At 42.8% G+C, this 25,253-nt stretch overlaps 1 protein-coding gene across 4 annotated transcripts in view; it reads left to right on the top strand.

Annotated features, from left to right (window-relative positions):
- Positions 1-25,253, top strand: part of rps6ka5 (ribosomal protein S6 kinase, polypeptide 5) — a 212,242-nt gene that overhangs the window by 85,819 nt on the left and 101,170 nt on the right. The gene's annotated exons all lie outside the window — the stretch shown is intronic.

The following is a 25,253-nucleotide window of genomic DNA, read 5'->3' as shown; positions in this document are numbered from 1 at the left end:
ACTTATTTTTAAACTTGCCAGTTTTTTTCTACTATTGAGTGCAGTTATGCAGTTGTCACTGGTATTTAACCTTAGTTGTTATTAGTCATGTGGAACCCTTAATTGTGAGTGATGTCAATGTGGGAATGATGCAGCTTCTGAAAAAGAACTTTTTTATTGGCAGTAAGTGAGTCGGTCTGTCCTCATCTGCCTAACATCCATATTTCTGTTTGGGAACTTGACCTGATTCCACTCAGCAACAACCTCTTAGCTCCCTCAAGCAAGGCTGAGGCTAATTATCATGGCTGTGATTCTTTGACTGATCACAGATCATGGGTACCAGAGTGGTGGTAGAAGTAGACACAATAGTGGCATTTAGACAGACACATTAGCATGGAGGGATATGGATCACGTACAGGCAACTGAGTTTGGTTTTAATTTGGCATCATAGTCAGCACAGACATCATGGGCTGAAGGGCCTGTTTCTGTGCTGTACTGTTATATAGGTCTAAGCTGGGACTTTGCTGATTTGTTTTTTATTATGTAAATTTCCGGAATTAATTTATGTTTTTACAATATTACCAAACTACTGGATCCAGCAATATTTCTGGAGATCTGAGGGTTATTTTTTCCACACAGTGGTAAATATCTGGAACAAGCTGTCAGGAGTCAGTGGAGGCAAATACAGTTACGGCATTTTAAAAGGCCTTTTGGACAGGTGCTTGAATAGGAAAGGTGTAGAGGGATGCAGGCAAATGGGATGAGCATAGATGGGCATCACAGTTGGCATGGATGAGATGGGCCAAAGCAGTCTGAGCTCTGCTTCTATGATTTTAACCCTGCAATACAAGATAATTCCTGTCAGACAACACCACAAATCATGTGACCTTAATTCTAACTAGGCATTGTTTACTTGTAGAATAGTTATAACCCAAACTACAGAGTCTGTTAATTGTGCTGATATGTACTGTAAGCAGCATTGTAAAGAGCAGTTTGTATATTTTTTGTATGTTTGGTTGATGAATTTAGTAACTCTACTCTTACTTGTGCCAACTATGGTGCTTGCTGTCTTTCCTCCCCATCCAGAATTGTTTGCAGGATTTTTATGTTGATAATTAGTTTGTTCTTTACTAGTAAAGATAGACTACCATTTTGAGAATCTTAGTTTCAACATTGCTGTAAAACAAAACTCTGGACATACCTGAAGAGGTGCAATGAAGCTTGTGTGTTATTGAGCTTTAGTCCATTGTTAACCCTTTGTAAACACTAGGGTATGAACAAGAATATTATTGTTAGGGCAGACATAGCAAAAGTGCTCATTTGTATGAGAATCCAAAGCTGGGGGATCATAACAATAAGATGGTAACCATAGTTCCAAAGTTAGGAATCCTAAATGGAATTCAGAAAATGCATCTTTAACCAGAGAGTGGTTGGAATGTGAAACTTCCTACCACAAGCAGAATAGCAATAGAAAAATGAGATAAATGCATGAGGGAGAAAGGAGTGAAAGAATATGCTGTTACATTTGAAGGATGCTCATGTAGAGCATAAACTGGAAGAGACTGCTGAAATTCAGTGGCCTCAAGCTTGTCATATAATTATGTATTTCTAAGGAACACAGGTGACCTGACCCCCCCCCCCCCCATGTGTTATGAGGCATTGCATTCCTAGAAATCTGTCTCATGATTTTTCCATAACATGAAGCTGTATCATCTGCACATGTAAAAAAAAGAGATGAAAAAAATATATATTGTGTTGATTTATTTACTTCATATAAATTCTGAGAGCAAATTTTATTCCATATCTTATTTTTGTGAATTGTGAATTCTCCAAGGACTATTTTATATAACCTGAACAGCTGTAATGTAGGGGTTGCCTGTAATCTTCACTTTCCATGGAACCATAGAACAATACAGCACAATACAGGCCCTTCGGCCCACTGTGTTGTGCCGACCTTCAAACCACTCTTAAGACTATCTAACCCCTTCCTCCCACATATCCTTCTATCTTAAATTCCTCCATATGCTTATCTAACAATCTATTAAACTTGCCCAACGTATCAGCCTCCACCACCACCCCCGGCAGTGCATTCCAGGCACCAACCACTCTCTGGGTGAAAAACCTCCCTCTGACATCTCCTTTGAACTTCCCACCCATTACCTTAAAGCCATGCCCTCTTGTTTTGAGCATTGGTGCCCTGGGAAAGAGGTGCTGGCTGTCCACTCTATCTATTCCTCTTAATATCTTATATACCTCTATCATGTCTCCCCTCATCCTCCTCCTCTCCAATGAGTAAATGAGGCAACCAGAACTGGACACAAGTACTCTAAGTGTGGCCTAACCAGACTTTTGTAAAGCTGCATCGTCACTTTGCAGCTCTTCAACTCGATCCCATGACTTATGAAAGCTAACATCCCATAAACTTTCTTAACTACCCTATCCACCTGTGTGGCAACTTTCAGGGATCTGTGGATATGAACCCCCAGATCCCTCTGCTCCTCTACACTGCCCAGAATCCTGCCATTTACCTTGTATTCCGCCTTCCAAAGTGTACCACCTCGCACTTCTCCGGATTGAACTCCATCTGCCACTTGTCAGCCGGCTCTGCATCCTATCGATATCCCTCTGCAAGCTTTGACAGCCCTCCACACTATCCACTGCACCACCGATCTTTGTGTCATCTGCAAACTTGCTAACCCACCCTTCCACCCCCTCATCTGTCATTAATAAATATCACAAAAAGTAGAGGTCCTGGAACTGATCCCTGTGGGACACCTCTTGTCACAGCCCTCCAATCTGAATACACTCCCTCCACCACAACCCTCTGCTTTCTACAGGCAAGCCAATTCTGAATCCACATGGCTAGGCCTCCCTGGATCCCTGGCCTCTGACCTTCTGAAGAAGCCTACCATACGGAACCTTGTCAAATAAAATCCATGTAGACCACATGTACTGCACTACCCTCATCAATCTTCCTGGTCAACTCCTCAAAGAACCCTATCAGGCTAGTGAGGCAAGATCTTCCCTTCACAAAGCCATGCTGGCTGTCCCTAATCAGTCTATGATTCTCTAAATGTTCATAGATCCTATCTCTAAGAATCCTTTCCAACAGCTTTCCCACTACAGACATAAGGCTCACTGGTCTGTAATTCCCTGGACTATCCCTACTACCTTTTTTGAACAAGGGAACAACATTCGCCACCCTCCAATCCTCTGGTCCCATCCCCGTGGACAATGAGGACTCGGATCCTAGCCAACGGTTCAGCAATCTCCTCCCTCGCCTCACGGAGCAGCCTGGGGAATATTCTGTCAGGCCCCGGGGACTTATCTGTCCTAATATTTTCTAACAGCTCCAACACATCCTCTCTCTTGATATCTACAGACTCTAGACCATTACCCTTACCAACACTGTCCTCAGCGTCAACAAGACGCCTCTCCTTGGTGAATATTGAAGAGAAGTATTCATTGAGAACCTCACCCACTTCCACAGCTTCCAGGCACATCTTCCCACCTTTGTCTTTAATCGGACCTACCTTTACTCTAGCCATCCTTCATGTACGAGAAAAAAGCCTTGGGATTCTCCTTAACCCTACTCGCCAAAGCCTTTTCATGTCCCCTTATCACTCTCCTCAGCCCTTTCTTAAGTTCCCTCCTTGCTACTCTATTCCTCACGAGCCCTGTCTGATCCTTGCTGCTTACACCTTACGTGTGCTGCCGCCTTCTTCCTAACTAGTTGTTTCAGCTCCCTTGTCACCCATAGTTGCTTTGCCCTGCTATTCCTTCTCTACCTCACCAGGACAAATTTATCCCTAACATCCTGCAAGAGATTCCTGAACATTGACCACATCTCTATAGTACATTTCCCCTCAAAAATGTCACCACAATTTACACTCTCAAGTTCTTGCGTTTATAGCCTCATAATTCGCCTTTCCCCAATTAAATATCTTCCCGTCCTCTTTGCTTCCATCCCTGTCCATGACAATTCTCAAGGTTATGGAGCAGTGGTTGCTGTCCCCCAGATGCTCACCCACTGATAGATCTGTCACCTGACCCGGTTCATTACCTAAAACTAGATCTAATATGGCATTCCCTCTAGTTGACTGTCAGCATACTATGACAAGAATCAGTCCTGTACACACTTAACAAATTCTGCCCTGTCTAAACCTTTGGCACTAAGCAGGTGCCAATCAATATTTGGGAAGTTGAAATCTCCCACTATAATAACCCTGTTATTTTTGCATCTTTCCAAAATCTGCCTCCCGATCTGCTCCTCAGTATCCCTACTGTTACCAGGGGTCCTATAAGAATACTCCCAGTAGAGTGACTGCTCCTTTCTTGTTCCTAATTTCCATGCATATTGACTGTAGAGAGGATCCTTCTACATTACCTACCCTTTCTGCCGCTGTAATAGTGTCCCTGACCAGTATCGCCACTCCTTCTCCTTTTCTTTCCCCCCCAATCACCTTTAAAACACTGAAAACCAGGAATATTCAATATCCATTCCTGCCCTGATGTCAGTCATGTCTCTGTGATAGCCACAATATCGTAGTTCCATGTACTTATCCAAGCTCTCAGTTCATCTCCCTTATTCCTGATGCCTCTTGCATTTAAGTAAATGCACTTTAGCCCATCCACCTTACTACTTTTATCACCTGTGCTCTGCTTCTCCTTCCTCAAAGCCTCTTTACCTGTTGGATCTGACTTTTCCCCATCCCCTTCTTCCTCTAACCTACTCCTCTGGTTCCCATCCGCCTCACAAACTAGTTTAAATCCTCCCAAAGCACCCTAGCAAATCTGGCTGCAAGGATATTGGCACCCCCCACCCCCCCCCCCCCCGGCCTCAGGTTTGGGTGTAACCCGTCCTCTCTGTACAGGTCCCATCTTCCCCTGAAGAGATCCCAATGATCCAAAAATCTAAAACCTTCCCTCCTGCACCAACTTCTTAGCCACGCATTTATTTGCCATCTCCTCCTATTCCTACCTTCACTATCACGTGGCACTGGCAGCAATCCTGAGATTGCTACCCTTGAGGTCCTGTTCTTCAGCCTTCTGCCTAGCTCCCTAAACTTACCTTTCAGGACCTCATCCCCCTTCCATTGAACCATACAGCACAAAACAGGCCCTTTGGCCCACCATGTTGTGCTGTCCATCAAACCACCCTCACACTATCTAACCCTTTCCTCCCGCATATCCCTCTATCTCACATTCCTCCATATGTCTATCCAACAAGCTCTTGAACCTGTCCAATGTATCTTCCTCCACCACCACCCCAGGCAGTGCATTCTATGCACCAACCACTCTCTGGGTGAAAAATCTCCCCTGAACCTCCCACCCATAACCTTAAAGCCATGCCCTCTCGTCTTGAGCATTGGTGCCCTGGGAAGGAGGCGCTGGCTGTCTCCTCTATCTATTCCTCTCAATATTTTATATACCTCTCAATATTTTATATACCTCTATCATGTCTCCTCTCATCCTCCTCCTTTCCAGTGAATAAAGCCCTAGCACCTTAAGCCTCTCCTCATATTCCATATACTCTAATCCAGGCAGCATCCTGGTAAATCTCCTCTGCACCCTCTCCAACGTCTCCACATCCTTCCTATAATGCAGCGACCAGCACTAAACACAGTACTCTAAGTGTGGTCTGACTAGAGTTTTGTAAAGCTGCATCATCACTTCACGGCTCTTAAACTCAATCCCACGATTTATGAAAGCTAACATCCCATAGGCCTTCTTAACTGCTCTATCCACCTGTGAGGCAACTTTCAGTGAACTGTAAATATGAACCCCCAGATCCTTCTGCTCCTCTACACTGCCAAGTACCTTGCCATTTACCTTGTACTCTGCCCTGGAGTTTGTCCTTCCAAAGTGTACCACCTCACATTTCTCTGGATTGAACTCCATCTGCCACTTGTCAGCCCAGCTCTGCATCCTATCAATATCCTTCTGTAAGCTCTGACAGTCCTCCACATTAGTGTCGTCTGCAAACTTACTAACCCAGCCTTCCACCCCCTCATCTAAGTAATCTATAAATATCACAAAAAGTAGAGGTCCCAGAACCGATCCCTGTGGGACACCACTAGTCACTGCCCTCCAATCCCCTGAGATTTATGTCTTGATGTTATTTAACAACTTCAACACATCCTCTCTGTCGATATCTACAACCTCGAGAACATTACCCTTACCAGCACTCCCTTCCGTGTCATCAAGACCCCTCTCCTTGGTGAATACCGAAGAGAAGTATTCATTCAGAACTTCTCCCACTTCTGCCGCCTCCGGGCACATTCTCCCACCTTCGTCTTTAATCGGACCTAGCTTTACCCTAGCCATCCTCCTACCCTTCACGTACGTGAGAAAGGCCTTGGGATTTTCCTTAACCCTACTAGCCAACGCCTCTTCATGTCCCCTTCTAGCTCTCCTCAGCCCCTTCTTAAGTTCCTTCCTCGCTACTCTATATTCCTCACGGGCCCTGTCTGAACCTTGCTGCTTATACCTTATGTATGCTACCTTCTTCTCCCTAACTAGGTGTTCCACCTCTCTCGTCACCCACGGTTCCTTCACCCTGCCATTCCTTCTCTGCCTCACCGGGACATATTTATCCCTAACATCCTGCATGAGATCCCTGAACATTGACCACATCTCCATAGTACATTTCCCTTCAAAAAGGACATCCCAATTTACACTCCGAAGTTCTCTCCTTATAGCCTCATAGTTTGCCCTTCCTCAATTAAATATCTTCTTGTCCTCTCTGCACCTGTCCCTGTCCATGACAATTTTAAAGGTTATGGAGCAATGGTCACTATCCCCCAACTGCTCACCCACCCATAGATCTTTCACCTGTCCCGGTTCATTTCCTAAAACTAGATCTAACATGGCATTCCCTCTAGTCGGCCTGTCGACATACTGCGTCAGGATTCCCTCCTGGACACATTTAACAAATTCCTACCTATGTCGTTGGTACCAACATGAACCACGACTTCTGGCTGTTCTCCCTCCCGATCAAGAATCCTGTGGACCCGATCAGAGACATCCCAGACCCTGGCACCTGGGAGGCAACATACCATCCGGGATTCATGCTCACTGCCACAGAACCTCCTATCTGTTTCCTTGACTATCGAGTCCCCTATCACTACTGCCTTCCTCTTCTCCTCCCTTCCCTTCTGAGCAGCAGGACCGGTCCCAGTGCCAGAGACCTGGCTACTGCTAGGCCCCTGCAGGTCATTCCACCCTCCCCCCCAACAGCTTCCAAAGCGGAAAACCTGTTATTGAGGGGAACAGCCTCTGGGGTCCTCTCCACTATCTGCCTGTTCTTTTTCTTTTCCTTTTCCCTCTTCTGACAGTCACCCTTCTATCTACTTCCTGGAAACCAGAAGTACCTGCTCTAAGGAAATTAATTCTGATGTGATTTCAGCCAAAGAGTAGTAAAGCTTTATTTGGATCTAATATTGACTGCTTCAATTAGTTTGACACAATGGCAGTTATATCCTGTGCACAAAAAGCAGGACCAATCTAGTCTGACTAACTACTGCCTAATCAGTTGACTTTTGGTCATCAATAGAGTGATCGAAAGTTTCGTCAACAGCATGTGAAGCAGCACTTGCTCACTATTAAGCAGTGAACAGTGGAGGCCAGGACAACATGGCACCATACTGTGCCTTGGTCTGAACCTAGATCAAAGAATTGAATTCCACAAGTGAGATGAGATTGACTTCCTTTTCCATTTGGGCAGCATTTGAACAAGTGTAACATCAAGGAACCTTGGTAAACTGAAGTCAGTTAACATCAAAGGAAGAATATTCCAAAAAATGGAATCATACTTCATACAAAGTATACATAAGAGGGAAATCAGAAGGGGCAAAAAGAGGACATCAGATAGCTTTGGCAGACAAGGTAAAGGAGAATCTTGAGAGATACTATAAGAGCAAAAGGGTAACTAGGAAGGGAATAGGTCCCCCTAAGGATCAATGTGGTTGTCTGTGTGGAGCCACAGGACATGGGCAAGGTCTTAAGTGAATAGTACTTGTCTGTATTTGCCATGGAGAAAGTCATGGAAGCTAGGGAATTCAGGGAAGAAAATGATGTCGTGAAACATCCACATTACAAAAGAGCAGGTGCTGGCGACCTTAAGGTGCATAAATTCCTGCGGCCTGATCAAGTATATCCTAGGACATTGTGGGAGCCAGGAAAGAAATTGCTGGGGCCCTGGCAGAGATATTTGTATCATTGTTAGCCATAAGTGAGGCACCAGAAGACTGGAGGGTGGCTAATGGTGTGCCTTTATTTAAGAAGGGCTGCAAGGACAAGCCAGGAAATTACAGACTGGTGAGCTTAACATCAGTGGTTGGAAAGTTACTGGAGAGGATTCTGAGAGATAGGATCTACCTGGATTTGGAAAGGCACGAACTGATTTGGGACAGTCAGCATGGCTTTGTGTGGAAATCATGTCTCATGAATTTGTTTGAATTGTTTTGAAGAGGTGACCAAGAGGATTGATAAGGGTAAGGCATGAGGGTATGTTGTGTACATGGACTTCAGCAAGGCCTTTGATAAGGTCCCACATGGTCGGCTAGTCCAGAGGTTAGACCACATGGTATCCAGGGTGAGCTAGCCAATTAGATAGAAAATTGCTTGGTGATAAGAGTCAGAGTGTGGTAGTGGAGGGTTTTTCAGATTGGAGCCTGTGACCAGTGGTGTGCCACAATGATCTATGCTAGGTTCCCTTTTGTTTCTCATCTATATTAATGATTTGAATGAGCTGAGTAAGTTTTCAGATGACACCAAAATTGACGGTATGGTGGACAGTGACGAAGGTTATACAGCAAGATCAAGGTCGACTCCAGATCAACTGGGAAACTGGGCCAAGGAATGGCAGAAGGAATTTAACTCTGACAAGTGTAAAGTGTGGCGTTCTGGGAAGTTAAACAAGGGCAGGGCTTGGACAGTAAATGACCTCATCCTGGAGAGTATTGTAGAATAGCAATCTAGAGGTTCAGGTACATAATTCCCTGAAAGTGACAGTGCAGGTAGAATGGTAAAGAGGCATTTGGTATGCTAGCTTTTATTGGTCAGGGCATTGAGTACAAGAGTTGGGATATGTTACAGCTGTACAAGACATAGGTGAGATTGTACTTGGAATATTGTGTGCAGTTTTGGTCACCCAGCTATAGGAAGAATGTCATTAAACTGGAAATAGTGCAGAAAGATTCACAAGGATGTTGCTGGAACTAGATGGCTTGAGTTATAAGGAGAGACCAGATGGGAGGCTAAGAGGTATATAAAATCATGAGGGGCATAGATAAGGTGATTGGTCAGTCTTTTTTCCAGGGTAGGGGAATCCAAGACATAAGGACATAGGTTTAAGGTGTGAGGGGAAAGATTTAAAGGGGACCTGAGGGGCATCTTTTTCACACACAAGTTGGTGGGTATGTGGAACGAGCTGCCAGTGGAAGTGGTAGAGGTGGGTACAATTACAACAATTAAAGACTAACAAGTTGGGCCAAAGGGTCTGGTTGTGTGCTGTGTAACTCTGACTGTTTTGATTGTTGGAGGTCAATCTGCTGGCCCAAGGACTTAATTGCCAGAGTTCCTCAGGCAGTGGTCTGGGTCCAACCACCTCCAATTACTTTATTAATAACCTCCTTCCATTGTAAGGTCAGAAGTAGGAAAGCTTGCTGATCATTGCAGTGTATTTAATTGCAGGATTTCAGCAACTGAAGTCCATGGCTGCACACAGTAAGACTTTATTATATTCGAGCAAGGACTGATGTGTGCCAAGTAAAAAAAAAGTGCCAGTTAATGAGAAGGTCTAACAAGAGAGTCCAATTCAGTGACAGTGACATTGCTTTTGCTGAGTCCCCAGCCATCAACATCCAAGGGGTTATCAGTGACCAGAAACTCAGCTGGACCATCCACCTCAACACCATGGCTACAAGAACATAGCATTGGGATGGATGGTCCAGAGGTAGATGGTGAGAGGCTGGGTATCCTGTGGTGAATGACTTGACTCCTGACATCCCAAAGCCTTTTGATCATCTACAAAGTGCATCAGGAGTGTGATGGCTTACCTCTTGCCTGGATGTGCGCGGTTGCGGTGGTGCAGTGATTGAACTATTGGAATACTAGCCTAGAGGACTGGACTAACAATCCAGAGACCAGACTTCAAATCCTAGCATGGCAGCTGTGGAAGTTAAAAATAACTATCGTAAAGACTGATGTGCTTCACTGATGTCAGGAGTAGAAATTTGCCAGGATCAGCTGGTCTGATCTATCTGTAACCATAGCAATGTAGACTCTAAAACAACCTCTGAAGTAGAATTGCAAGCCAGTCTGTTCAGGGGTACGTTGTATGATGGGTGATAAATGCTGGCTTGCCAGCAACATTCAGATCTGAAAAATGAATAAGTTAATAAAGCCACTGACACCATTCAAAATGAAGAACCCGTTCATTCCCTCCACTACCGGTGCACAATGATTGCAGTGTGTTCCAAATAGAAAAATTACTTGTTTAGAGTACTCCAACACAGCTTCTCAAGCCCATAACCTCTATCACCAAGAAGGATGATTACAGCACCATGGGAGCGCCACCTTCAGATTCCCTACAAGTTGTGAACCATCCTAACTTGAAATGTATTGGTGTTCCTTCATCTTTCGTTCTAACTCCTGGAACTCCCAATTCAGCAGCATTGTCTTTACACGTACAACGTTGGAGGCATTCAGCAGATCAAGCAGCATCTGTGGAAAGAGAAACAGAGCTAATGTTTCAGACTGAAGGCCATTCATCAGAAGTAGGAAAATGGGAAAACAAGTTATTTTTAAGTAGCAGAGAGCATGGAGGAAGGAAAGGTCAAGAGGAACATCTCTGCTGTGATGATCTGGAAATTATGGAGCTATGCAGTTGGTGGATAATGAGAGAAGTTGGAGAGAGAGAAAACAAGACCATGTCAATGGAAAAAAAACTGCTGTTGCTGGAAATCTGAAATTAAAAACTGAAAATGCTGGTATCATTCAGCAAATCAGGCAGCATCTGTGGAAAGGTCGAAGACATAAGAAGCTTAATAGGCTGCAGGGCAGCTGGGGGAAGGTGGATGTCTCCAATAGGGTAAAAAATCAAGGTGACCATGGGTATAAACTGTAAATGAGTCAACGGGAGCAGCTCAAGAGTGAGGACATAGACAAAAGAATATAGGAGTTGTGAAACACAAAGCAGGAAGATATCCCCAGTTTGTCAGGCTGCGCATGTCCTCCACTCCCAGAGGCAAAAGAGAGAAAGAAGTAGGGAAATGAAAACAACCAACCTGAGCCAATATCAACAGCTGAGCAACTGATACAGAAATCAATTACCTGAATTGTGGAATTCGGTATTGAGTCCAGAAGGCTTGTGTTGGACCTCATTGTAACAGTGCAGGAGACCACCGACCAACAGGTTGGAGTGGGATGGAGAATTAAACTGGCAGGGAACAGGAAGCTCAGTGTCATCCCTGTGGATTGAATGCAGGTGCTACGCAAGACAATCACCTAATTTGCGTTTGGTTTCTCCAATGTTAAGGAGCCCACATTGTAAACACCAAATGTAGTTCACAAGATTGGAAGAAGTGCAAGTGCTTCATCTGGAAAGATAATTTGGGTCCCTGGACAGAAAGACCATGTGTCTAGCACTTTGCCTCTGGAATAAACATTGATTTTTTTCCAACTTTAGGCAAACTGTGCTCTCATCATTTCCCATTATCATTCTCATGCCTCTTTCCCACCCTGTTTTACATACCTTGCTAGAGCAGTCAGTACTCATATTCCATAATCCCAAATGTTTTACACTATTTCAGGTTAGTCTTTTGTTTCGCACCTCACTCCTCCACCCAGTTCTGCTTTGAAAACTATAAACCCCCCCCCCTCCCCCCCCCAGTTCTGAGGAAGGATTGCTGACCCGAAATGTTAACTGGTTTCTCCTTCCATGGATGCTGCTTGACTGGCTGAGTTCTTCCAGATAGAGAGAGAGATTAGTCGCATGTTTATCTTAGATAGAGAGATAGATTAGTCACATTATTAGTCACATGTACATCGAAACACACAGTGAAATGCATCTTTTGTGTAGAGTGTTCTGGGGGCAGCCCGCAAGTGTTGCCACGCTTCCGGCGCCAACATAGCATGCCCACAACTTCCTAACCCATACGTCTTTGGAATGTGGGCGGAAACCGGAGCACCCGGAGGAAACCCACGCAGTCGTGGGAAGAACGTACAAACTCCTTACAGACAGTGGCCAGAATTGAACCCTGGTCGCTGGCGCTGTAATAGCGTTACGCTAACCGCTACACTACCATGTTCTGTTCTTGTTTGAGAGAAAACAAGTTTTTAGCAGCAGAGAACATGGAGGAGGGATGGATAGAACAAAGGAGTATCTCTGGGGTGAGACCAAATGGGTTAATTAAGCAGATTATGCTTCTGTGTTTGTGTAATGTGTTTCTGGTAGTAAACAGGTGGGTCATGTCCAGTAGGTCAGACTCAACAAATGAAGAAAATAAAAACTGAGCCAAGATGTCAACAGGCAGAAATGGCCAGTTCTGATATAGGCAGAAAGTGAGAGTGAGTTAAATAAAATTGGAGAATTTGATATTGAGTCCTGTGATGTTCCCAGACAAAAGATGAGCTGTGTTCCTCAAGTTTGTTTTGGGCCCTCTACGAGTGCAGGAGGCCACAGACAGAAAAGTTGGAGTGGAAAGGGGGTGGTGAATTAAAGTGGCAGGTAAATTGGTTTGTTATTGTCACATACTGAGGTACAGTGAAAAACTTGTCTTGCATACTGTTAGTACAGATCAAATCATTACATAGTGCATCGAGGTAGTACAAGGTAAAACAATAACAATGCAGAGTACAGTGTCATAGCAACAGAGAAAGTGCAGTGCAGGTAGACAATAAGGTGCAAGGTCATAATGAGGTAGATTGTGAGGTCGAGTTCATTTTACCGTACTAGGGAACCGTTCAATAGTCTTATAACAGCGGATAGAAGCTGTCCTTGAGTCTGGTGATACGTGCTTTCAGGCTTTTTGTATCTTCTGCCCAGTGGGAGGGGGAAGAAGAGAGAATGTCTGGGGTGGATTGGGGTATTTGATTATGCTGGCTGCTTTACAGAGGCAGCGAGAAGTGTAGACAGAGTCCATGGAGGGGAGGCTGGTTTCCATGATGTGTTGAGCTGTGCCCACAACTCTCTGCAGTTTCTTGTGGTCCCGGGCAGAGCAGTTGCCATACCAAGCCCTGACACATCCGGATAGGATGCTTTCTATGGTGCATCGATAAAAGTTGATCAGTGTCAAAGGGCACATGCCAAAAGCTCTGGGTCATTTCCTTCAATCTGAACACGGGCAATCTGCAAAGTGATCACCGAATCTGTGTTTGGTTTCTCGAGTGTAGAGGAGACCACGTTTTGAACACTGAATGCAGTAGACTAGACTGGAAGCAGTGCAAGTGCATCACTGCTTCACCTGGAAAGATAATCTGGATGCTGGGAAAGGAAGAGATGAAAAGGTGTTGCACCTCCTGCAGTTACACAGAAAGTGCCATAAGATAGGAAGTGGTGGGCGGGGAGCGAAGAGTGGACCAGAGATTCGCAAAGAGAACGATCCCTTTGAAATTCTGAAAAGGAGGGGAATATGTGTCTGGTGGTGGAATATTGTTGGAGTAGACGGAAGTTGCAAAGAATGATCAGTTGAATGTGGAGTCTGGTGGAATGGAAGGTAATGACCACGGGAACTCTGTTCATGTCCTCTCCAGGAGGAGGAGTGGGAACAGAGGTACAGGAAATGCAATCAAGGGCTCTGTCCATTGTGGTAGAAGGGTAGCCATGGTTTAGGAAGAAGACATTTCAGAGACACTTGTGTGGATTGTTTCATGTTGAACCTGTGAAATGCAGGTCAGAGCTGTTGCTGAAACCTGAAATCAAAAAGAGAATGCTGGAGCTGTGCAGCAGATTGGGTAGCGTCTGTGGAGCAAGAAAGAGAGTTAATTTTACAGATGTATAATTAATTCTGATACAGAAAAAAGCAAGATATTTGCAATTATTGAATTTGATAACAAATACCATAGGCTGCAACATACACACACGGAAGATGAGGTGCTTTTCCTTGAGCTTTTCTTCAGCCTCACTGGAACACTGTAGGAGGCCACAGACAAGTCAGAATGGGGCGGAAAATTAAAGTTACAGGCAATTGGAAGCTCGGTCATCCCTGCAAATTGAACGGTGATACTCCACAAAGCAGTCACTCGATCTCAATGTGTTTGGTTTCTCCAGTGTAGAGGAAGCCACATCACGAACACTGAAAGCAATGCATTAAGTTGGAAGCAATGCAAGTGATGTCCTGCAGTTTCCCAACGAGGGCCAAGATAAGCTTGAGGGACAGCACCTTATCTTCCATCTGGGCACGTTGCAGCCTTCAAGACTCAATATTAACTTCAGCAATTTAAGATTTTTATTTTCCTGTTTGTATCAAATCTAGCCAGTTGTGCTGTAAGGTTATCCATCTGTAGTACTGACTTTTTTTCTCTCTCCACAGACACTGTGTGGATGTGCTGGGCATTGTTTTCAGCAACAGCTCTGACCTGCATTTCACAGCTTTAATGTGGCCCTTTCTCTTTTCTTTCTGATTTCCCCCATTAATCCATCATCAGACAGTTCATAAACTGTACAGGATCACCCAGTCCACAGTGTTCTCACCCTATAAAAATATTCCCTTTGTCCTATCTATCCCTCCCCCGCCCTCTAACGTGAAACTAGTCTGTTTTCTAGTGGTCCCAGTTCTGATGAAGGACCTTCCACCTGAAATACTAACACTTTTTTTCTCTTTTAACAAGTGCTGCCTGACTTGCTGAGTGCTTCCAGCATTTTCTGTTTTTGTTTTAGATTTCCAGCTTCTGCAGTTTTTGGTTTTCAGCATTTTGGAGCACCTTCACCAGAAAGAATGCAGCAGTTCAAGAAGGTGGCTCACTACCAGCTAGGCTATTAAAAGCTGGCCTTGCCAGAGATGTTCGTGTCCTGAAAATGAATAAATGAAAGTCAATATAATAATGATTGTAAGTTAGATTTCAGCCAAGGAATCTGAAAGATTTGGAACTTTCTTGTGGACTTGACAGTTAAGAGTATGTGGTTTATAAGAACTAAAGCAATTTCCTGTTAACCAACTTTGTTTTGACTGTAATAGAAATGTCCCATTCTCTAATCCTTTTCTGTGGATTACATTATTTCCATAATCTTTTCTGAGATCATTACAAAAATGTAATAAAACTGTTCCTTTTGCTTTACTATCAAGTGAAATAAAACTAAACAGGCACATGGTAAGCATGGTATTATGCTTAAGAGCAGATATTCTATTGCTTTTGAGATGAATGCTGATGACAACAGCTTTTAGTAGTTTCATGTTTTATGAAGATCAAATCAATGAGACAAATAGACATGTGATGTACATACCAAAATTCTGTTTGTTAAGACTGCACAAGCGTGTTTCTGCATGAATAGCTCATGCGGCAAAGGCACTTCTCTACCGAAGACTGGTAATACTAGCAGTAAATTAATGCACTCATTCAAAACATGCCTGTAACAATCCTATTTCTAGTACCATAAAAGTCAGCATTTGCATTGAACCTATAAAACTATCAGTGATCATTAATTTGGTCACATTGTTTGGAAACTAAAGCCTGCGCCAAGAATGTGAAAGGTGCACATAAGCAAATTACAAGATGATCCCTATTGTGGATAAACAAGTAGCTGAGAGAGCCTCCACTTATGGTTATGGGATTCATCATTCCCTACCGCATTGTTCCCAGCACTCGCTAAATCTTCATTGAAGAATGGAATTGAGAGCATTTGATAGTGGAACACCTCTTCTGCTACTACTAGAAGCAGCTGGTAAGCAGTTTTCAAACAATTTTACGATGCTGAAAAGATTGCAAACGTTGTTCAATCAATAGGTTTGGAGAGCCATAGTTAAAAATATCTGACTTCTCAGATTCTGACCAGTCCTGATACCAATGTTTATCAGTTTATTTGTCTGATTGCAGTTTATGGTGTTCTTGATTATGCAGTTAGTCTCATTTGATGACCCTGGTATTGATTTTTCAATATGTATATGGCTGGAATCTTCTATAGGTTGTATTCCAGTTTTGTGCTAAAAAGATTTCCACTTTCCACTACATTTAGAGTAGCAGTTGAACTTGGAGTGGTATACCACTGCGATTGAAGGGACAAGGGAAGGTGGAGAGATTACAATACGACGTGACTACCTGTCCAGTTAGGATCTCTCATTAGTTCTGGATGAATGTCAAATCATCCCTTCCCTCTGAGGCATCCTAATAGTAGTGAAGGCAACAATTCTAACATGTTTTTTCTTTCCACATTCAAGGTCAGTCAAGGCACTAGAAGACAGTGGCTAGACAAGGCACTAGAAGACAATTCTGTTGATGAGGGATGTAATGAGGAGGAAGACGAATGGGGTGGTGAGGGAAGGGATGAATAGCTACCAGAGAGCTGGGAAATGCATACCCAGGCTTTATCAGGCAACTTGGCCCCATTGAGATCGAGGGCTGATGGAAAGCCAGAGCTGCACTAACGTGGTGAGCCTCTAACCTCCGCAACGTGCCAAGGCGAAGCACAGCTCTCTGTAATTGGGTAACAGTATGGACCTGTTTCGTTGGATGGAGCACGTACATCATGTCTAGGTGAGTTCTCTGGTATCCAGGAGCGAGATTCAGAAGAGGATGAGGAAAGACCTGCAGGAAGGTACCCGAGGCACATTGAGTCAGTGAAGTATGATTGATGTCTACAGTCCCGAAAAGATTTGAGAATTCTGGAATCTATCTCTGTAACATAGAGATTCTCACAGATGCAACGATCCATTCTGCAATGCACAAATATTGCACAGACAACATTAGAGCTGCAAGAACTAATGCAGTAGCCGGTGGCTGCATTGTGAAAGCACAGTAGGTCAACTGGCAACAGTAGAGATTGGTTGGAACTCCCGCCATGCGGTCTGCTGAGGCTTTTGTTTTTGAGATTCTGAAAGGTGCTGCGAACCAGTCTCCTGCTGAGGCCTTAGAGGTTCTGATTGTGGCCAGTGAGCTGTTTACTAGAGTTGCCTTTTGCTTTCACCTTTGCAAAATCCCGCTGTATCAGTTTGAGCTGTAGACTTATTAAGTGGCATAAAGACACCTGTACAGGACAAGAATCATAAAGCAACTTGGATTCTCCATCACGAGTCAAGGCCAGTAGCAGCCCTGGTCCAGTGGCATACTGTTTTGTTCAAGGATCATCTGCAAGCTCCCAACTCATCAGCTTGGTGTCTTCCTACTTTTCCACACCTCTCTGGTCCCATCTTTACTGAGACATAGCACGGAGTGGCTGATTAAAGGACTGTTAAGGTGCTAAGCCCAAGTAGGATGCCTGAGGTGAGTAGGGGAATAATCTACTACTATTTATCAGAGGGTGGGTGGGCAATCTGTCTGGCTGAGAGACTGTGATCATCACCTTTGTCCTCCTCCTTTGATGTCTGCATCAAGTTCAAACTGCTATGGTGGTATTTTGATTGAGAATGATTAAATATTTAAACTTATCAAAGTTGTAAAATCTGTAAAGTTTCAGTTTAATTCATCTTTCCAGAGTTAATTATTGTTCATTAAAGATTTTGTTGGTGTAAATTATTGTTGAAATTCTTAGGTTAACATTGCCATAAAACATGATGCTTTATATCTTCAGGTTTATTGAAATTCCTGTTAGAATTTGTTCAGATGTCCAGAAAGAAAAAACATTTGTAGTTGTTAAAAATTTCTTATCTTTTACCAATCCTGTGATTATTTTTTTAATAAAAGTTCTCAAAGGTAAACTAAGATGTGTCTGACCTTTTCTTCTAGTTGCAACTTCTGCAGAAGCACTCATTGGGTAAGTGCCTGCTTCACAAGCTGCTTCTTGCCTGCCTTATCCTCTTGAGTGATAGCTTCTGAAGTGACTTTATGATCTGCTAACTGGTTCCTAATCTATTTCCCCAACTCCCCCACCACCCAACCTTGCCAATCCATTCACCATTTCTACTGAGGCACAGTTTTGCAAGGTGCAGCACATGGAGTCCCTACTCATTACCTGCTCGGGATTATTGAAAAGCAACTCCAAATATGTCCATGTATCAGAAGTGTCACCTCAGCAACCCCATGCCAGATGCACATACACGACTATATAACTATGCTCAGCCTTGGTCTGTGAGATGTACTAAGTGTATGTGTTTGTGGGGGTGAGGGCAAGGTCAATCCCTTATTATTAAGAATCCATTTACCCTATATCCTCCAGTTAGCTGTGCAGTCGATGTTCATGTTGACAGCATTGAAATCATTATGGCAGTCGACCCCACCTCTGAAGGATCTCAGACCTGAAATGTTAACTGTTTCTCTTTCCACAGGTGCTGCCTGACCTGCTAGGTGTTCTTTATTTCGGTTTTCCAGCATTTGCAGTTTTTCTTATTTTTCTCTGTCACCTCTGACTGACTATGCACATAGATGTACGATATCCATACAGGCACATTGGGCTGCTTAAACATTGAGTGACACACAAAGGAGCTGGAGGAACTCAGTGGGTCAGGCAGCATCTATGGAGGGAGATGGATAGTCAACGTTTCAGGTCGAGACCCTTCATCACTGAGTGGTAGCCTTTTGTATTTCTGCAGTTTAGTTCAGATGGGATGTCCTTTTGCATATTCCATCAATTTCATTTTGCACTCAAAATGCCAGCAATCCTCAAAGAAATTCAATGCCTTCTGCTTTTCCTTGGCTGAGGTCATCACATGTAGTGAATTACCTGGCCTGATAGTAAAGGATGTCAATAAACCGGTGATGCAGGCTCCAACTGCCCCCTGACTGTACAGGACCCATTTAGATATGTGCATCAAGGCCTTAAACTGCAGAAATGAAGGTTGCCTGCCAATGCCAAGGTGATCTCTTCTGTACCTCAGGCTCTGATGCACGTTTGTTCACCAGACTGATTCCTGGAATGGCAGGTCTGCCATATGAAGAGCAATTGCGTTGCTTAAGCTTGTTGTGACTGGAGTTTAGAAAATTGAAAAGGGATGTCAGAAACTTACAAAATTTTACATGGGACTAGACAGATTAGATGCAGGAAAGATGTTCCCAATGGCAGGGGAGTCCAGGGCTTGGGGCCACTTTCAAAAATGAGGGGTGAGCTGTTTAAAACTGAGATCAGAACTTTCTTCTCCAGAGAGTGGTAAACCCATGGAATACTCATCTGCAGAGAGCCGATAAAGCCAACTCATTAAATATATATTCAAGGAGGAGTTGGATATTGTTCTTGGGGCTAGAGGGGTCAAGAGATAGACCATAAGATATAGGAACAGAATTAGGCCATTCGGCCCATTGAGTCTGTTCCACCATTCAATCATGGCTGATTTTTTTTCTCTCAACCCCATTCTTTCACCTTCTCCCCATAACCCTTAACCTTCTTACCAATCAAGAATCTATCGATCAACCTTGGCCTCCACAGTGATGACAGATTCCACCGATTCACCACCCTCTAGCTGAAGAAATTCCTCCTTATCTCAGTTTTAAAAGGGACGCCCCTTAATTCTGAGGCTGTGCCCTTGAATCCTAGACTATCCTACTCATGGACTCTCCTACTCTCCATGTCCACTCTATCCAGGCCTTTCAGTATCCGGTAGGTTTCAATGAGATCCCCCCCCCCCCATTCATCCTTCTGAACTCCATCAAGTACAGACCCAGAGACATAAAACACTCCTCCAGATATGGGGAGAAAGTTGGAACAGTATAGTAAATTTGGATGATCAGCCATGAACAAACTGAATGGTAGAGCAGAATTGTAATAGCCTACTCCTGCTCCCATAGAGTTTCTATATTGAGAATTGCTTCGTATCAGGTGGAGCAAAACTCTGAAGTAGCTGTGGCTTCCTTTGTTTAGTATCCTTGTGCTGGTCGGACAGCCCTTTGAACCTCAGCAACCCTGATGGGATACTATGGTGGTTCTACACCCTCCTAACGCTGCCATTTGCTTCTGGGTTCACTTCCTTTACCCCCCGCGGGTCCAGTGACAGGAATAAAGATAGTGAATGAGTCCTGCTTTCATGCTCAGTCAAATTCTTTAAAAGAAGTCTTGAAACTTAAAAAAAATCTGCAGATGAAAATCTAAAATTAAACAAAAACACAAGTTTTTTTTCCCCGAACCCAAGTGAAAAAAAGTCTGCCAGCATTCATGGAATGAGAATAGCTTTAACACTTCCTGGAGCAATTGATTTGCACCTCAGCCAATTGACTCCAGGTGCCTGTGTGCCTGAAAATCTGGTTGCAATTTTATCAGCCGAGTCAGCACATTTGTAGGAAATTCAAAAGCTAGTTTCTATTTTGAGGTGGAGCCATTATTGTGTTAATACAGATCGATAGATGTGTAAATTAAGGAGATGTCATAGAATATTTATATACAATACTCATTTACACCCAAGGGATCTTTTTAAAACACTATCTTTCACTCTTATTTGGCAGGATTCTGGGTGAAAATACACAGAAATCCCACATTAATATTAGCAGTTTTTCATACTCTGTTCTTAAGTGGTGTTAACATAGCAACAATATGCATTTAAAATCTCAAGATGCTTTACGGACAAGCTAAAAAATAACTAAGCTTAACAGAGGAGATTTGTGGGAAGGTGTCCAAAAGTTTGAAGAGATGGCCTTTTGAAGAAGGGTTTTTAGTGTCAAAATAGATGAGCATTCAGTGTGGGGATTTACTTTTCTGGGTGTAGGCACGGCTTTCAGTTGGTCGGTCAAGGGGTGGAGTGATGAGGGATGGTGCTTATATAGTTGAGGTCAAAGCCATGGTGAATTCAGAATAATGAAAATCTCCAATCCTTCCTCTCCACAACAGAAATAGTCAAGCCTGCTTTTAGTACTAGGTGAAACAACATATCTTATTGTTTCCCCAGAACTCAGTGTGCCCACTGCTCAAGATGCCAGAATAAAGATTGAGGCATAAATAGATACAACTGATTTTGAACAGCACTTGAATGCAATACTCTTTAGGTAGCAGTATGATTAAAGGTACCGCAGCAACACAAGAAGCTGGAGGAACTCAGCGGGTCAGGCAGCATCTATGGAGAGAAACGGATAGTCGACGTTTCAAGTCAAGACCCTTCATCAGGACTGGCCCGCTGAGTTCCTCCAGCCTTTTGTGTATTACTCCAGATTCCAGCATCTGTAATCTCTTGTGTCTTGATTTAGTGTACTGATGGATAGCCAACCTTTCTGTGGTTCAGTTTGCAGTTTTCTTGCCTCTGTGGCAGATGATTCTTAAGTTCTACTCCTGCGACTGGAGTATGAAATCTAGGCTGTGGCTTCATTGCAATACTCAGAAAAATGGTGCACTGTCAGAGGTGCTGTCTCTTGAATAAGATGTTGAAGCAGTGTCCCGTCATGCTATTTCAAAGAAGAGCAACAGTCTCAACCTTGGTGTTGTAACCAAACCTGATCTTATTTTTAAATTCTTTATTTACTTTTGGGGATTTGGCTGTCGTTGGCTGGGCCAGCATTTATTGCACATCCCTAATTGCCCTTGAGGAGGTGGTGGTGAGTTGCCACGTTAAACAGCTGCGGTCGTAGTAAAAGTATTCCCACAGTGCTGTTGGCAAAGGAGTTCGACAGTAGAACACACACTAAATGGTATTAGTTGGGCTTAGGAATATGTTAAAAGTGATGTGAAAAGCTGCCTAGAAATACTAGTCTTCTTGACAGATTGGCACAGATACACAAATTTCTGCCAAGGTCCATTTTGCAGCAAGGGTATGTCTGGCTGTAATGAAAAATTTACTTGCAGCAGCATCACAGGCACATAGTTTTTCATCGCACCTGTGCATACATGTACGGGCATATGACAATAAACTCAACTTTGACTTTGAGATAATAGAATTTAAAGAGTGGAACAATTATAATAAAAGTAATAATGAAAAATGCTACTATGTAAGAGACTTTTCTTTCATGGTTGTTATTATCATAGCCAGACACAGCCCTGCTGCAAAATGGACCTTGGCAGAAATCTGTGTATCTGCTCCAACCTGTCAATCTTGGGACGATACTCTGATCATGGCTCTTTGACCATGGTACAAAAGCTGAAATAGACTGTGGTTAGCAATACTGGAACCACAATCCAGCATTAGTGAAGGGTTTGTAGGCCTTATGAGTGTTTAGCTGTTATTGTCTCATGTATCAGCTGGAGAGTGGTGGGGTCCATGTCTGCCTCCATCATGGATTCCAGTGTCATTTTACAAAGAAGGTTTCTTGATTTGCTCTGGGGGACGTTTATCTCAAAATCATTAAAATAAAATATCTGGTCATTAATGCCTTTAGCTGTGGTGTTACACTTTGATAACAATAACTGCTATTCTAAAAGCTCTTTGGAACATAACAAGGGTATTGAAAATGCTATCAAAATTTAAATTCCTTATCTTAGTATCTATGAAAGGATCATTGGATAGTTAGCAACTTAATTGGTGCCAAAAATCCTTATTAGCTTAGCTACTGTAGGACTATCACCAAAATCAGAGCAATGCATTGTCACTCAGTTCCAAATAAGCTTCATTTGATGTTATGTCTTCATCTAATAAGTATCCAAATTGGGGGATTTTTGAAGGATTCCATGAAGGAGGGCCAGGGAAAGCTTTGAATATTTTAATATTGACAATATAGGTAAGTTACTGGAATAGCATACAGATTGATGCAGGGATATTTGTTCAAATACAGCAATGGGGAATCCCATTGGGGATGGGGTAAGGGGAGTTTAAATAGGTAAACCTGGAAGAAAAAAACTAACATCAGAAATGGTGGATATTAAACTACCATTTTATATGGAAATTTAAATAAAACTGCAGATGCTGGAAAATGAAATGGAAACAAAATGCTGGAAACACTCAGGTCAGGCAGCATCTATAAAGGGAAGCAGTTAACATTTCAAGTGAATGGCCCTTCGACCTTTTGTATTCAACCTGCAACGTTAACTCTATTTCTCACTCCACAGATGCTGCCTGACCTGCTGTGTGTTTCCAGAAGTTTATTCCCATTTCACATGGCTGGTTCACTCATCCTTCAAAGAAGGAAACCTGCCAGTCTTACCCAGTCAGGCCCGTATGTGACTTCAGACTCTTAATTACCTCAGTTTAGGCAATTAGGGCTGAATAATAAATGCTGGCATGATTTTTTTTAAGAGTTAGATTATTTTAACTGTTCACTTACTGCCTCATTAGAAGGTAAATCCTTGCAGTTATTATAATATTTTCTATGGTTAGCCAAAGTCCTTTGGATATTGCATAGTGTACTTCTGAGAGTTTATTAATATTTGCTGGTGATTACTTGGAGTAAATTAATATTCCCAAGAAGAACTCCAAACACAAAAACTTTAAAAACACTGTCCAAGAAATGAGGTGCAATATGCACAGGATTGACAGAACATTTGGTGAGAAGTGGCATGATGGACATGTGTAAGGCATTTATTCATGAGGATCTGTACTCGTAAATTTTAATTGATCACGATGGTAGCATGAAAACTTTATCATTCTATTGCATTATAGAAATTGAAAGGAATTGGTGACAGGGGTGATATATCAAAAGTTACACTATGGCAGTTTTGTTTTTTATGGAACCTGGCTCTGGAAACTGATGATTGTTATTCCATAGAACCATAGAACACTACAGCACAGAAAACAGACCATTCAGCCATTCTAGTCTATGCCAAAACTTTATTCTGCTAGTCCCATTGACCTGGCACCCAGTCCATAACCCTCCAGACCTCTCCCATCCATGTATCTATCCAAACTTACTTGGGTGGATTTAAAATTCCCAGTGCTGTGACAGGATTTAAACTTGTATCTCTGCATCAATAGTCCCTCTCCATTGCTATTCCAATAACTTAACCGTATGCTACTGGGCCCAAATTGTCAATTCACAGTAGAATTGTGTGGAAAGTTCCTGGTATCCCTTCCAGAACACTTCAGAGATCTGGTTTGATTAGTTATTGTTCTTAGTGCCTGTAGACAGACTGTAAGAGCCTGCATGAAATATTTACATAACTCCTTTAGTGCACCAAAATGTCCTGAAATGTTACACAGGAATGTAATCAAACAAAATTTAACACGAGTGCAATGAGAGGTAAGTGGTCCTACTGATATTAAGACAGCTTCTTGAAGGAGATGAAAGGTTAGTTTCTGTGCATAGTAGAATGGAGAAAGCAGTAAAATCAATAGTCAGCGTGATAGCTAATCTCTGCAATGCTACTTATTAATGCAATACATCTGTTTTAATTTTGATGTGAAAGTGACCTTGAACTTCATCCTCACAGATTTGTCATGTCAGCTGATGGCTTTCTGTTTCTTCGTCCAAAACAGGAATACTATTAACAATATTGATATTGATTTCAGAGAACTCGTTATTAACACCATCAGTTTTTAAGTCCTGATACTGACACGAGCATCGCCACTGTGTCTTCACAGAAATTAGAGGGCATGTGCTATAAGGAGCGGTTGGACAAACTTGGGTTGTTTTCTCTGGAGCGGCAGAGGCTGAGGGGAGACCTGATAGAAGTTTATAAAATTATGAGAGGCATAGATAGAATAGATAGCCAGTATCTTTTTCCCCAGGGTCAAAATGTCTAATACTAGAGGGCATGCAGTTAAGGTGAGAGGGGGTAAGTTCAAAGGAGATGTGCGGGGCAAGTTTCTTTTACACAGTGTGGTGGGTGCCTGCAGTGTGCTGCCAGGGGTGGTGGTGGAGGCAAATACGAAAGAGGTGTTAAAAAGGCTCTTAGATAGGCACATGAATGTGCAGAGAATGGAGGGATATGGATACTATATAGGCAGAAGGGATTACTTAGGCATTTAATTACTAGTTTAATTAGTTCAGCAGAACATTGTGGGCCGAAGGGCCTATTCCTGTGCTGTACTCTTCTATGTTCTAAACCTTTAGATCTCGACTAAAGTTGTATCTGGCTGTAATATAAACTACATTGTTTTGCAAATGCAGAAAATCAGTTGAGATTATTTTTTGCTTAACTGATGTTGAATAAAAGTCACATCAAAAAATAATTTGCAGTTAAGTACATTTTAAAAAAATGCAAGGCATTTGTTGTACTGAACTGAATTATTAGACTATAATCCTTACTCAAACACATCAAAGAAATGAAGGTAATAAAGATGCCTCCAGATGGAGGTGTAGGGAGACAATACAGTGAGTGTCGTTTGGTGAAAAAA

This window comes from Pristis pectinata, chromosome 1, assembly GCF_009764475.1.
Source record: "Pristis pectinata isolate sPriPec2 chromosome 1, sPriPec2.1.pri, whole genome shotgun sequence".
Classification (NCBI taxonomy): Eukaryota; Metazoa; Chordata; class Chondrichthyes; order Rhinopristiformes; family Pristidae; genus Pristis; species Pristis pectinata.
The sequence above is the reverse complement of the archived record's forward strand: the minus strand, read 5'-3'. Positions and strand labels throughout refer to the sequence as shown.